We start from the raw sequence: 14,483 nt of genomic DNA on the forward strand, positions 1-14,483 counted from the left end.
TGTGAAAAAAGAGAGGGAAACATTGCCATTTACTGGTTCTGGTGAGAGGAGTACAGCTCAGAGAATCTGGCTCGGATAATCTGCTGTGTGAGTGCCACATATCTTTCTCAACTAACTAATTTTAAAGGTGAGTTATGAATTTGAGAGGGAATGTATATGTTGCATTTTGATATAAATAATAGAAATATGATTCTTCTTTTAAAGTTGTGTTTTACATTTTATGTTTTGGAAGATATTTAACTGTCTTGAACTTGTAAGTTATTATGGAGTATGTCTTCACCATAAGTTAAGGTGTACTGGTATCACACATGAATACTGTTTTGTGCCTAGAATCACACCATGAGTGTGTGTGCTCACAGGAATTGTTGTCATAGATTTAATTTGTGTTGCTGTTGTTCTGTGAGACTTGCAGTTGTAGGAAAGGTTAAACGGAAAGGGTATACAGTTCCTCTGTTCGTAAAGGAGAGAGTGAAGGATACTCTCTTTGGAATTAGACTAAGTGGGGGGTAGTGTTCAATAAGCCTAAAGGGTATAGGACTGTGTGGGGTGGGGGAACCCACATTGGTGGAACTAAAACCCTCACACACCCAGCAAGCTAGGTGTCATGCTTCATCATCTGGGTTTTGCTCCTCGTCGGGTCGGCGCTGCAATTCCCGACGGGCACCCAGGGATGGGGCTCTTTGGCGGAGATCTTTTGTTCCTTGCCGAGGGTGAGTGCAGGTGAGGGCCAGGGAGGTGTAGACGTTAGTGGGTGTGGTAAAAAGGGTCGGTTAGTCTGGATAATAGATTTATTTGGTCAGTAAACCGCCCTGTTAAAATGAAAAGAGAGGCGGTAGTCTTGACTAGATGGGTCAGGGACTACTCTACTCTGCTCTGGTGGTCGACATGTTTCATGCCTACAAGGTCAGGAGGATCCAGCGGCAATTCATCAGGACCAGTGATTACAACTATCTACAAAAAATGTGAGGGTGTGATACTAATTATTTACAGTGATGTAAAAACTACCCTAAGTAAGTGTCGGAATAACTAGACTCTTACATTCTGGACCGGCCTATAGAAAAGGAAGGAAGGGAACAAAACAAGCACCAGCGTACATTAAGACGCACACTTAGTCAAATTAATTTATTAAAGAGAAAAAACAGGAGCCAAAGACTCCTCATATGCATTTTTTGCTAGAAAATCAATTGCGTTGCATATTGGTGATCATGCATAGGTGGATGCATGGTGCAGAAACGTGTCAGGTGATCAAATCTGGAATAAAAATATATATACATCATTTAAAACCACTCAGAATCTTACGTATAAGTGCGATGATGCTCACCTAACGTATTAGAAAGTGCCACTCCAGTCGGTACTTGGCGAGCCTCTTGGGGATGCGAACTTGCCTACTGTAGATAAGGGTACAGAGTGAAGAGGCGAGAGGCTCATGCTCGGAGAGATGCATGCTCCCTGTTCGCTATATACAAATTGGAGGGGTGGCAAGCTAACCCTCAAGACCCGTGACAAGCGAGGGGCTAATGCTCTGATGTGATGCATGCAGCCAATTCGCTATGTCTAACCAGGACTGAAAAGCTGGCAAAACAACCCGTGGGGCCCGTGATAGGTAGGACCACGACCGCGGAACGTCCCGTCACCCAGTCCCAAGTGTCACGCAGGGAGACAGGGAGGAGGCTGGGAACCGGCCGTCCCAACAGCCGCGGGGCGCCGACCACAGAGACCGGAGGAGTCTCAGCGCAAAGGTTGAATATTTAAGGAACACCATGTAACTACTCACAGTTTAGCCGCCCAAGGGTGGTGTCAAGACCTACCCCGCTCCGCCGAAACCGGGAAGTGGAGTCTGTTTCCCGGTGCTCGGTTTAAGAGTAAAACTCGTAACGCTAGGTGGATGCTGATTGGTCACCGGACACCGGCACAAAAATAAGAGGTCTAGTTACAAGGGTAAACAAGGGTGCCATCTTGGAGAGGGGTATGTCACTATGATGTAGATAGTGTGTGTGGCGTGATGGAGTCAAGGGGTCCTTCCAGATATAGGCAACCATTGGCTGAAGACATATGATCATGTACTATATCCTTCTCAGACAATATTGGTTAGTAATGTTCGTGAACACCAATATATATAGTAATATGTCTTATAAACGGGTGATGAAAGATTTGTGGCAAATTGGTGTGACCACTATTCATCTGGGGCTAGCAACGTCAGGTTTGCAGGAGAATAGGTGGATGAGGGACTGACACAGTGCTGCCGGCGGCCGTCTCGTCATCGAAGACGATTTAAGGCGCCATGTTGGAATGGGAAGATATGTAATGTGATATTCCTCGAAATTAATAAATAGCAGGGCGCTACAGGGCATAATTCTCCGATGCGAATGTCACGAATAGTGTTATGATGTCAAGGGAGAAACGTGCTTGGTAGAAAATATACAAGGGGTTACTCAAAACTGGGGGTGTATACCGGAGAAGTGTTGCAAGGTAATCATAGAATCACCCAGTTGTTGTCACTAGTAAGCAGATGGTGCCCCTTACTTTATGAGATATTCCTCGAAGGTGAGATGACAGAGGAATATGGGCGTCATGGGATTAACTCGCACTCAGTGTTATGGGGTGAGGTTCCTCCCTTGGGATCATGGGAGTATAGGGATATACCCTCTCGCTCACAGTGTAATGGGATGGTATTCCTCCCTTGGGTTAAACTAGCTGACAGGGACTGACATATAGGTGTCGTGTGATTTTTAATGAATTAAAGAACCCCATGGTATATCATCATTAAGACCACGTGTATCCGAAGCCAGTTTATGGACCCATCTTTGTTCCAATCTGAGAAGAGATTGTGGTGGCATGCCTGGATGTGATTCAAGGACAACCCATCTCAAGGAGTCTGCTGTGTGGTGCAGTTCTTTAAAATGACAATATAATTTTGTGGTCTCCTTGGAGCATCTGATATTGCTTTTATGCTCTGTGATGCGTGTCTTAATTGATCTTGTCGTCATCCCTATGTAATACAAAGCGCAAGGGCATTGTAATAGATAAATGCAATTCTTAGAATTACAATTTGTGTGACGTCTCAATTTCCAAGTTAAATTGTCAGATAAAACCAATTCCTTAACGGTCATCGTTTGTTGACAAGATGTGCAACTGCCACACGGGAAATGTCCTGTGACTGGTGGAAGGCCCCACAGGGTCGCCTGGGTGTTCTGCGCTGCTTTTTTCGGTCTGGTGTGGATCAGAATATCCTTAAGGTTTTGCGTTCTCTTAAAGGCAAACCTTGGTTGTGGTAAAGTCAGATCTCCAGCCGCCAGAATCCCCCAGTGTTTCTTAATGACCTTTTTAATGTTGTTGGAAGATGGGGTAAAAGAAGTCACACAAGTCAGGATATCGGTTTGTTCACGGGTCTTTGTCTCTAGTAAAGCCTCTCTAGGGTTATTCCTTGCCCGTTTCATGGCGTTATTGATAGTGGCGGGGGGATACCCTCTCTCTTGTAAATTATTGGCCAGGCTATTTGCCTCTTTTTTGTAGTCCAGCACAGAACTACAGTTTCTCCTTAATCGGAGGAATTGGCCGAATGGCAGGTTGTCCCTCAATGCTTTGGGGTGGTGACTGCTATACAACAACAGGCTGTTTCTGTCCGTCGGTTTTTTATAGAGACTAGTGGTTAAGACTCCTGACTCCAGTCTGATATCTAGGTCCAGGAAGGGAATGTGTGAGGGGGAGATGTGATTGGTAAATCTCAGATAAGGATTTTGGATATTGATCCATTGGCAGAACTCATCACATCTGTTCATTGGACCCTTCCAAAGGATGAGGATGTCGTCAATGAATCGTCTCCACAACATCAGATTCTCATTAAAGGGGTTGTTGGGACTCTGAATGATTTCCTCCTCGAAGGCTGCCATATAAAGGCAGGCTAAACTAGGGGCGAATGTGCTGCCCATAGAAGTCCCTTGGCATTGATGATACAGTTCATTCCTGAATCCGAAGAAGTTCTCAGTTAATGCCAAGGATGCTAAGTCCATGATAAAGGACACCGGAGTGGGTGATGTCCATTCTTCCTTACGTAGTGCCTCTTCGATCACAGTAAGGGTGGCTTGTTGTGGGATATTGGTGTAAAGTGCCTCCACGTCTAGGGTGACGAGGAGGCTGATATCCCCATTAGGTGCCAACCCTTCAATTGTTCTTAAGATATCACTAGTATCTTTGATATAAGATGGTATCTTTTGGACCAGGGGTTGCAGGTAGTGGTCCACAAATCTGGATAGAGGCTCCAGGATTGAGCCAATTCCCGACACAATGGGCCTGCCTGGGGTGGGAAAGGTTCCCTTATGGACTTTAGGCAAGGTGTAGAAATATGGTGTTACGGGATTCTGTGTGTTGAGGAAGTCAGCCTCTTTCTTAGAGATCCAACCATTTGTCTCAGCCTCGAGAGTTAGGCTGTTGATGGTGTCCTTCAGTCTGGGAGTAGGGTCTATAGTGATCGGAGTATAGTATTTCCGATCACTTAATTGCCTCTGACATTCTCTCTCATAGTCAGGGGTGGACTGGATGACTGTAGCCCCACCCTTATCTGCTTGTTTGATGGTGATTGAGGGGTCATCTGCCAGGGCCCTGGCAGCATTCATTTCCTCCTTTGAGAGATTATAGAAGGTGTTAGACCTATCTCGTGTCATGGCTAAATCCTTTAGTATTGCTTTCTCAAATGTTAGTACTTCTGGGGGGACCATGCCAGAGTTAGGAGTAAAAGTTGAGGGATTATGTAACCCAGTATCTGTGGTATCAGTATCGTCATTAGATTTGTTGTGAAAGAAGGCTTTGAGGCGGATCTTTCTGAAGAAACTGTGCAGTTCGCAAGCTTCCCTGAATTTATCCACTTTAGGAGTTGGTACAAAGCCTAATCCTTTGTGCATCACTCGTAATTCAATATTATTGAGTGATCTTTCAGAGAGGTTGATCACTAGGTCCTTCTGCCCCTGCGTTGGCTCCGGGTTTCCATTGGTGGCTGAGCTTGATCTTGCCACTGAACATGTTGTGTTCCTCGCCTTCGCCCTCTTCCTCTGCCCCAGCCTCTGCCTAAAAAAGGTTGGGGGTTGGTTCCTGGGTAGAATTGGGGAGGGCACGGGGGAAATGTGGGGTATTGCCAAAATTGGGTTTGTGGTGGTGGGCCAGGGAATATCGGTGCCCCTTGATTGTAGAAAGAGCGATTGTTCTTTCTCCTCTGGTTAGTGGAATCCCAGCTACCAGAGCTTGAGTTGCTGTTGTTAGAGCCCCTCCTGCTACTGTTGCCAGATTCTTCATCGCTCGAGTAATTGTTCCTGTTGGGTGTGAAGTCTGGTTTAAGGTAGGGGAAGATTTTTTCTTTATCGAACCTGGAGATATCCTTCTGTAATTTAGTGATTTTCTGTTTAAGAAGATACTCCCTATTTTCTGTTATTTCTGCGTTGATTTCAGCTAGCTTCGTTTTATATGTGCTGTTGGGCACTGCAGATTTCATATTGGACTCTGCAGTTTGTATCCTTAGTAACAAGGCATCAGCGAGTCTTTTTGCAGTGTTGATTATAAGCACTAGGAGGTCACGGGTACACTTCCAAGAGACTGCAGACCAGTCCTTCTTGAATGGGGGGTCCTCCAGAAATAACCGGGGAAAGATGTTTACAATCAGTCCATTGGGGGCAATGTTTGCCCTCAGATACTCAGTCATAACAGCACCATGCATTGTTATTCTGAGCCATTCTTTTTTGAGGGATACCAGGTTAGACCAGTCATCTGAGTGGGACACGTTTGCTGTTCCACCTTCTAGGTGTCATGCTTCATCATCTGGGTTTTGCTCCTCGTCGGGTCGGCGCTGCAATTCCCGACGGGCACCCAGGGATGGGGCTCTTTGGCGGAGATCTTTTGTTCCTTGCCGAGGGTGAGTGCAGGTGAGGGCCAGGGAGGTGTAGACGTTAGTGGGTGTGGTAAAAAGGGTCGGTTAGTCTGGATAATAGATTTATTTGGTCAGTAAACCGCCCTGTTAAAATGAAAAGAGAGGCGGTAGTCTTGACTAGATGGGTCAGGGACTACTCTACTCTGCTCTGGTGGTCGACATGTTTCATGCCTACAAGGTCAGGAGGATCCAGCGGCAATTCATCAGGACCAGTGATTACAACTATCTACAAAAAATGTGAGGGTGTGATACTAATTATTTACAGTGATGTAAAAACTACCCTAAGTAAGTGTCGGAATAACTAGACTCTTACATTCTGGACCGGCCTATAGAAAAGGAAGGAAGGGAACAAAACAAGCACCAGCGTACATTAAGACGCACACTTAGTCAAATTAATTTATTAAAGAGAAAAAACAGGAGCCAAAGACTCCTCATATGCATTTTTTGCTAGAAAATCAATTGCGTTGCATATTGGTGATCATGCATAGGTGGATGCATGGTGCAGAAACGTGTCAGGTGATCAAATCTGGAATAAAAATATATATACATCATTTAAAACCACTCAGAATCTTACGTATAAGTGCGATGATGCTCACCTAACGTATTAGAAAGTGCCACTCCAGTCGGTACTTGGCGAGCCTCTTGGGGATGCGAACTTGCCTACTGTAGATAAGGGTACAGAGTGAAGAGGCAAGAGGCTCATGCTCGGAGAGATGCATGCTCCCTGTTCGCTATATACAAATTGGAGGGGTGGCAAGCTAACCCTCAAGACCCGTGACAAGCGAGGGGCTAATGCTCTGATGTGATGCATGCAGCCAATTCGCTATGTCTAACCAGGACTGAAAAGCTGGCAAAACAACCCGTGGGTTCTGGTGAGAGGAGTACAGCTCAGAGAATCTGGCTCGGATAATCTGCTGTGTGAGTGCCACATATCTTTCTCAACTAACTAATTTTAAAGGTGAGTTATGAATTTGAGAGGGAATGTATATGTTGCATTTTGATATAAATAATAGAAATATGATTCTTCTTTTAAAGTTGTGTTTTACATTTTATGTTTTGGAAGATATTTAACTGTCTTGAACTTGTAAGTTATTATGGAGTATGTCTTCACCATAAGTTAAGGTGTACTGGTATCACACAGGAATACTGTTTTGTGCCTAGAATCACACCATGAGTGTGTGTGCTCACAGGAATTGTTGTCATAGATTTAATTTGTGTTGCTGTTGTTCTGTGAGACTTGCAGTTGTAGGAAAGGGACAGTTTTTATTTCAATGTGATGGTTAGCATTCAGTAGAAAACATTCTTGAACTGTGATGGTTAGCATTTAGCATAAATCACTATCTCACAAATGAGAGGCAAATGCAAACATATTTGAAATGATCATGGTAGATTTTCTTTCCACTTTTAAAGTTGTGTATTACATTTTATATTTTGGAATATATTTATCTGCCTTGAACTTGTAAGATATTATGGAGTATGTCTTCACCATAATTTAAGGTGTATTGGTTTTAACCAGGAATACTGTTTTGTGCATAGAATCACACCATGAGTGTGTGTGCACACAGGAATTGTTCTCACAGATTTAATTTGTGTTGCTATAGCTCTGAAAGACTTGCAGTTGCAGGAAAGGGGCGGCTTGTTTTCTTCAACTGTGATGGTTAGCACTCAGCAGAAATCACTAACTCACAAATGAGAGGCAAATGCAAAAACATTTTAAACCAACATGGTAGATTTTCTTTCCACTCTTACAATGGGTGAGGTAGTTCCTACATGTTCAAAACTCCAAATAACCCTTACCACACATGTACTCTTACATACATCTCTGCAGTCTTTATGCAGTTGTGCAAGTGACGATGCAGATCTCTCTTGCACCTGACAAAACACTGTTTCCAGAAACACACTCCTTACACACACGCAGCAGCTTCTCCTACACTCCCATGCATACTACTCAGCTCTGTGTGGTATTGCAGATAGCAGTGTGTAACGCAAAAACATTTAACGTCACCAAGGCTTATTTCCTTTGGTCTAGTCTAATCACTCAACCTGTAACACATGCTCATGGTCTTAAGTAGCTGTTAGAACATGTGCTCTTTTCTGCTTCTCTAAAATATAAGTAAATTGAGTCAGGGAGTCACAGTAATTATCACTTACGTCATCATAGTAGTAAATGTGCTTTGAAATTGCAAATCAAATATCCTTTTCTGCCTAGAATCACACCATGAGTCTGTGTGCACACAGGAATTGTTCTCACTGATTTAATTTGTGTTGCTGTTGCTCTGAAAGACTTGCACTTGCAGGAAAGGGGCAGCTTGTTTTCTTCAACTGTGAGGGTTAGCACTCAGCAGAAATCACTATCTCACAAATGAGAGGCAAATGCTAACACATTTAAAATTAACAGGGTAGATTTTCCTTCCACTCTTGCAATGGGTGAGGTAGTTCCTACATGTTCAAAACTACAAAAAACCCTTACCACACATGTAATGTAACATACATCTCTGCAGTCTTCATGCAGTTGTGCAAGTGTCCATGCAGATCTCTCTTGCACCTGACAATACACAGTCTCCAGAAACACACTCCTTGCACACAGGCAGCAGCTTCTCCTACACTCCCATGCATACTACTCAACTCTGTGTGGTATTTCAGATAGCAGTGTGTAACGCAAACACATTCAACGTCACAAAGGCTCATTTCCTTTGGTGTTGTGTAATCACTCACCCTGTAACACATGCTGATGGTCTCAAGTAGCTGTTAGGACATGTGCTCTTTTCTGCTTCTCTAAAATATAAGGAAATTGTGCCAGGGTGTGACAGTAATTATCACTTACTCCACCATAGTAGTTAATGTGCTTTGAAATTGCCAATCAAATATCGTTTTCTGCCTAGACTCACACCATGAGTCTGTGTGCACATAGGAATTGCTATCACAGATTTAATTTGTGTTGCTGTTGCTCTGAAAGACTTGCACTTGCAGGAAAGGGGCAGCTTGTTTTCTTCAACTGTGATGGTTAGCACTCAGCAGAAATCAATATCTCACAAATGAGAGGCAAATGCAAACACATTTTAAACCAACATGGTAGATTTTCTTTCCACTCTTGCAATGGGTGAGGTAGTTCCTACATGTTCAAAACTCCAAAAACCCTTACCACACATATACTCTTACATACATCTCTGCAGTCTTCATGCAGTTGTGCAAGTGTCCATGCAGATCTCTCTTGCACCTGACAAAACACTGTTTCCAGAAACACACTCCTTGCATACACGCAGCAGCTTCTCCTACACTCCCATGCATACTACTCAGCTCTGTGTGGTATTTCAGATAGCAGTGTGCATTGCAAACACATTCAACGTCACCAAGGCTCATTTCCTTTGGTGTTGTCTAATCAATCACACAGGTAACACATGCTGATGGTCTCAAGCAGCTGTTAGGACATGTGCTCTTTTCTGCTTCTCTAAAATATAAGGAAATTGAGTCAGGGAGTCACAGTAATTATCACTTACGTCATCATAGTAGTAAATGTGCTTTGAAATTGCCAATCAAATATCGCTTTCTGCCTAGAATCACACCATGAGTCTGTGTCAACACAGCAATTGTTCTCACAGATTTAATTTGTGTTGCTGTTGCTCTGAAAGACTTGCACTTGCAGGAAAGGGGCAGCTTGTTTTCTTCAACTGTGAGAGTTAGCCCTCAGCAGAAATCACTATCTCAGAAATGAGAAACAAATGCTAACACATTTGAAATTAACAGGGTAGATTTTCCTTCCACTCTTGCAATGGGTGAGGTAGTTCTCTCTTGCACCTGACAATACGCAGTCTCCAGAAACACACTTTTTGCACACAGGCAGCAGCTTCTCCTACAGTCCCATGCATACTACTGAGCTCTGTGTGATATTTCAGATTGCAGTGTGTAATTCAAATACATTCAACGTCACCAAGGCTCATTTCCTTTGCTCTAGTCTAATCACTCACCCTGTAACACATGCTCATGGTCTCAAGTAGCTGTTAGGACATGTGCTCTTTTTTGCTTTTCTAAAATATAAGGAACATATGTCAGGCTGTCACAGTAATTATCACTTGCGCCACCACAGTAGTAAATGTGCATTGAAATTGCCAAAGAAGATATTGCTTTCTGCCTAGAATCAAACCATGAGTCTGTCTGCACACAGGAATTGTTGTCAGAGATTTAATTCATGTTGCTCTTGTTTTGTAAGACTTGGACTCGTAGGAAAGGGTCAGCTTATATGATAGGATTTGAAAAGCTCAAAAAAAATTGAAAAGAATTAAAATTACATAAAGGTATTTTTTTTTTAGTTTCTTGCAGGTATTGCTGAGCAACAGTGAAAAAAAATAAAAGATGCCTAAAAAGTCAAGAAAGAGAAAAGAACAGGAACAACAACTATATTTGAAGACATCTGATAAAAAAAAATATGTTGGAGAACCTCATGTTGGAAAAAAGAAAAAGTCTTCTGGTAAGCAGACTAAGGATTTTATAAAAAAATATCTTCAAAAAAAGAAAAAATGTTAAAAATATACGCAATGGAAATAGTGTTTCAAGTACAAAACAACAACAGAGTCGACAGCAAAAACAAAAAGCTAATGTAGAAACAGAAGTAAGAAAAAGTGACTTAACACGAAAAATAGATTTTAAAAACATTCGTCGAAAAATGTTTCAGAGAAGAGTGATGTTAAATTTGCTAAAGGATGTGAAAAAATATAAGAAGAAAACCAAATTTTATAAGAAAAAAAAATGTATTGAAACCATTGTTACGAAGGCATTGGAAATAAAAAGAAAACTATTCATTTTAATTTTGAACAGGATGCGTAGATTAGATAAATTAGTCAATGCAATGAAGTCACAAAGCAAAAGGAAAAAGTAGTGAAAAAAAATAGCTTTTGTAAAGTGTTATTAGGAGAATAGAAGCATAGTTCAAGTACTGAACCATTTTTTAATGAAGAGAGCTATCTTCAAAGTAAGAGTTAGTTGCATGCAGTTGACACCAGTGGTCGAGCTTATGAAGTTAAGGATGGTTGTGTAATGAAAAGGAGAAAATGGTTCCAAGAAATGAGGAAGAAGTGATGGCTGATGAGGTTATGGGGAGACGTCCTAAAGCCCCAGTGTACACTTGGAATTGTAGTAGTATTTGTACTGTGCGACAGGAATCTATTGATAAATTACGTGACTTTCTGAGAGAATATAGTAAAAAGAGTGTTAAACAGAAGATTAAGGTGCTTCAAAGATTAGATCCATGCAGAGTGAGAGAGAATACCGGTTTGCAAGGACATTCTTTGGCTTGTCTATCTAGGAAAGTTTGTCAAAGTGTTTTTCACCCTTTTAGGATGCTGGCAGTACATCATACTGAAATGAGAAAGTTTGTGAGAACATTGTATTTTGCTAAAAGTCCAGCACTAAAGTTAAATGAGTTGAATAATGCTCTGTTCCGTGGATCTGTATCAGATGTAGTGAAGGTTACTGATGATATTCAGTTTTGTTACTTTGGTCCAGAACAAGAAAGTGCAGGAAATGACACAGTTATTGAGGAAAATGTGGAAGAGAATGTAGAACTCACTGTTAGTAAAAAATTTGAAGATGAAATGACAAAATTTACTATCATCTCTAATGAAAGACCAAATATTACTTGTATTTGTTGCCAGAGAAGCCATTATCAAATTCAAACAAGGAATGTTGATCTCTATAAAAAAAGTGAAAATGAAGATAATTATAAGTGGAAGGATTTTGCAACATATATATTTCTGGAAAATTGTTTTGATTTGGGTGAAGATCAGTGTATTTGTAAATACTGTTATAACAAGTTAGAAGAAAATAGAATGCCAGCTAGAGCTGTACATAATAATTTAGAATAGGTTGATATTATTCCAGAACTTTCTGATTTAAATACGTATGAGTCTATACTCATTCAATGTGTCCATCCGTTTCAGACCATAGTGCGTATGGAGCCCAAAACAGGTAAATTACCTCCTTCAGATTTACAAAGAGGTTTAAAAGGAAGAGTTGTCTATTTGCCATTGGATTTGAAAAAAAATATGGAAACTATAGATGCAGATACTTTGGAAACTGAACCATTAGTTATTCTGGTAAATGGTGTACCTACAAAGAATAAGAAAATTTGGCAGGAGCTGGTAGATGTACGAAAAGTACAAAGAGCAAATTTATATTTGAAAAAAAATAATAAATGGTATGAAGCAATTTATATGGATGAAGATGAAGAAATTTTACTAGAAGACACAGGAATACCAACTGGGCAAATTGAAAAAGTGGATAAGTCAAAAGAAGAAGAAATTTATGAACATTTCAGCATACATCCTCTTCATTCTAAAGAAGTTATGGGAAACGCTATTGATCTGTTTCAGATGAAAAAAGCAAAAGGAACTCCCGTGAGTGTATGGGAGGAGAGCTTGGAAGCTCGTTGTTTTCCCCAGCTGTTTCCTACAGGAGAAGGTGGACAATATGATGAACGTCCAGTACAGATTCCTGCTTCTGAGTATCGGACTACAAGATTATATGCAGAAGATCCAAGATTTCGTCAAAGTATTCCTTATTTGTTCCATCTTTTATTTGAAAGTGACTTGTCTGCACTATCTTATGCAGTAAATCACATTTTAAAAACTGGAGTACATCTACATATTGTGTCAGCAAAGGGTTTTATCAACAAAGTGCAACAGCGAGATGATCATTTGGAATCTCAATTGATCAATCTGATGGCTTGTCAGCGTGGAACTAATGAATATTGGTACCGACGCCATGGAGAATTGAAATGTATGTTACGGAATTTAGGAACTCCTACATGGTTCCTTACCCTAAGCTGTGCTGAGTACGCTTGGGATGATTTACTGGATTTTCATCAAGAGGCAAATTCAAATATTAAAAACATCCAATACAAGACAGCAGGAGAATTGTGCTCAATGGATCCGGTTAATGTTTGCAGATATTTCAATCATAGATTTGAGGCTATGATGTCCTTCATCTGCAATAAAAAAATCCACCTCTTGGAGAAGTTGTGGATTTCTTTTGGAGAAAAGAGTACCAAGCAAGAGGTGCTCCTCACATTCATATGCTGTTGTGGATCAAGGATGCCCCAAAATTTGGAACAGATGCTGATGAAGCAGTTTTATCTTTCATTCAAGAATATGCAACATGTGCTATACCTAAAAGCACAGAAGAAAAAAACTTAAAAGAGCAAGTTTTACGTTTCCAAAGTCATCGGTGTGGAAAATACTATCGACGAAAGTACAAGAGTAAAGATAAGCTCTACACAAAATGTCGATTTGGATTTCCATGACCTGTCCTTTCATAAGGAAGAGTAAACAGTTTTATGTCAGCTGTGCGACATACTATTACAAGAAAATCGCCAAAAAATACCTACAACCTAAGAAGAAAAGAAGAGTCAAAATACATAAATGACTACAACCCAGTAATTTTATCCATGTGGAATGCTAACATGGATATTCAATATGTAGCTGACAATTCTATTGCTGTTGCTCGGTATGTCACATCTTACATTACAAAATCTGAGAAAACGGAATTGAAAGAAATGTGGGAAGAGATTTCTCACGAGAAGACTGTCAGTAAAAAGCTATACAGCTTCAGTTTAAAGATGTCATCGCATTGAGAAACGAATGTTCAGATAGGTTATCATCTGCAAGTCTGTACTCCAAATCAAGAAGAATAATTTGGGTAAGTTTAGGCCTTGCAGGAATGCGAAATCGGGTACTGAAATCTATTCGAGAAATTGAATATTTAGCTGAGTACGAACCAGAAAGTACAGACATTTTAAAAACAAACATGTTGGACACATATTACGCAAAAAGAAGTCGTCATCTTGAGAACATGTGTCTCTATGAAGGGCTGCAGAACTACATTTTTACATGGAAAGCCACAGAAGACATCAACAATGGAAAATATGAAGTCACTGGTGAGGAAGGATGTTTGGTGAAGCAAACAAAAGAAAGCTTGATTAATCACCGGAAGCTGAGTTGCGACACTACTGACAAAAAGGAATTTTACTACTTGGCACTTTTACAGCTGTTTAAACCATGGCGTTCAGAGGACGAACTACTTGGAGATTTTCAGAGCTATGGAGATTCCTTTAATGCTTGCAAAGACAGCATAGAATGCAGTACTTTAACAACTTATGTTCAAATGTTAAATGAAGAAATTGAACAAGAAGCAACAATTGCAGCTGAAGTAGCTAGAGACAGTTCTCAAGACAGTCAAAGTTCTGGGACGTTCAGTCAAGATCCTCTAGGACAACCAATCGTAGACAATGAAGCAGCAATAGCCATGACTGAAGTGGAAACAGCTATGAATCAAGCTCAGGAAGATATAATAAACTTACCGAATTTGGAAAAACAACTGAATGATGAACAACAACAAATTTATGAGGAAGTCAGGAAAAAAATTGATCACGGATTACTACATGAAAATAAAGAGTGCTCTTGCACATCTTTTGAACCAATGAGAATGTATGTGAGTGGACAAGCGGGAACCGGAAAAAGTTTCTTAATTAATGTAATTAGAAGCTACCTACAGAACAAAACGGATTCAACTTGGTCTT

The sequence above is a fragment of the Triturus cristatus genome, chromosome 8, assembly GCF_964204655.1.
Source record: "Triturus cristatus chromosome 8, aTriCri1.1, whole genome shotgun sequence".
In the NCBI taxonomy this organism is placed as follows: domain Eukaryota; kingdom Metazoa; phylum Chordata; class Amphibia; order Caudata; family Salamandridae; genus Triturus; species Triturus cristatus.